Source organism: Eimeria mitis, genomic scaffold (assembly GCF_000499745.2).
Source record: "Eimeria mitis Houghton genomic scaffold, Emh_scaff1192, whole genome shotgun sequence".
Taxonomy (NCBI): Eukaryota; Apicomplexa; class Conoidasida; order Eucoccidiorida; family Eimeriidae; genus Eimeria; species Eimeria mitis.
The window spans coordinates 1-316 of record NW_013568119.1 but is presented as its reverse complement, the minus strand read 5'-3'; positions in this window follow the sequence as shown (position 1 = coordinate 316).

Sequence of the window (316 nt, the reverse complement as noted above, 5' to 3'; positions counted from 1 at the left end):
TTTGTAGAGTAATATGAAGTGCTGTTGTTGCTACTGAGAGACGCAACAAAACTATATCTCCCCGCCGCACTGCTCGGCTCCAGTGTACGTACACCGCAGGCTGAGGCCGAGGATATGCACATACACTGAAATACACACACACACAGAGACCTCTTCTTTTGCTTTTTTGTTTATATATATATATATGTATAATATATGTATATATAATAGAATATATATAAAAGATTATATATATATATATATATGTAAACACAGATATAATATAATAGATATAAAGGATTATATATATATATATATATATATATATATATATATA